The 1,092-nt window shown below is 32.3% G+C and overlaps 1 non-coding gene across 1 annotated transcript; it reads left to right on the top strand.

Moving 5' to 3' along the window:
• Positions 1-807: 807 nt before the first annotated feature.
• Trnan-guu lies at positions 808-881 on the top strand. Its single transcript has one exon. It is a non-coding gene; the product is annotated as a tRNA-Asn (tRNA).
• Positions 882-1,092: the final 211 nt, after the last annotated feature.

The raw sequence follows: 1,092 nt of genomic DNA, 5'->3' as shown, positions 1-1,092 counted from the left end.
CAAGTACAAATCCCAAATCGAGTGACATTCCTGCGCGCTCTCTGTATGAAGCAAGGAATTGCACCAATCGATTAGGTGGGATGTTAATTTCATACAACTCATCAAGGTGAGCTTAGCACGCTCAAATACCTTGAAACAGAGATTAAATTTCGAAGGATATTCATAAAATAAAACCATTTGCGGAAAATTAGGCTATTTTTCTTCTAGTTCTTTTTTTTTTCTCTCTGAAGTCCATCTTTACAATGTTTTTAAGTCAAAGCAAGAGTCCATTTTTGTATATTAAATCCAATATGAAGATTCACACAAATCAAGAAGCTCTCTGGCAATATATGTAGGTATACCAAAAAGCCTTGTTTTTTCATTAAATTTGATGAGTATACAAAAATTAAGACAAAACAGATGTTCATTTCTTTATATTAAAATGATGTTAATGACAAATCTCTAAGGATACACATTAATATTGAAATCCCAGCTGACAATATATAAAAATTGTTTCAATGAAATCAGTTCACTTATTGGTTATTAATAATAGTTTCAAATTCCTGATGAAGAGGATATATTCCTCTAAAGCTTAACAAAGGAACAAATTTTTTTTCAAACTGGCCTAATACCTGATTTTTTGATTGATATCAAGATAATAAGTATTAAATCCATTTATATTTAGTGGCCTAATTGAACCAAATTACTTCTTTCAATTAATTATTCTTTTTATGTAAGGACTTGGTTGAAATGAAAAAGTTAGTGTCACGAGCGGGATTCGAACCCACCATGGTCGAGATGGGGGTGAAGGTGTCCGAGTGGATCGAAGTCACGATAGCACAAGTGGTTAGAGCAGCGGCGTGTTTAGCCGAAGGTCGTGGGTTCGAATCCCACTCGTGACACTAACTTTTTCATATCAACCAAGACCTTAGATAAAACGAAAAATTAATTGAAAGAAATAATAAGTTTTTTTTTATAAATTATAATGGACAAAGCAACATTGGAGCTCAATTTGTCATTCCTTGTTGAGATATGTGATTGGAAAGAGCATAAATATAGCACACCCTTGGGAACCCTCCCTATAAGTAAATAAAAATAATAAAATAAATAAAT

This window comes from Cimex lectularius, unplaced genomic scaffold (genome assembly GCF_000648675.2).
Source record: "Cimex lectularius strain Harlan isolate CLEC.00 unplaced genomic scaffold, Clec_2.1 scaffold122, whole genome shotgun sequence".
Classification (NCBI taxonomy): Eukaryota; Metazoa; Arthropoda; class Insecta; order Hemiptera; family Cimicidae; genus Cimex; species Cimex lectularius.
This window is presented reverse-complemented; position numbering and strand designations above follow the sequence as displayed.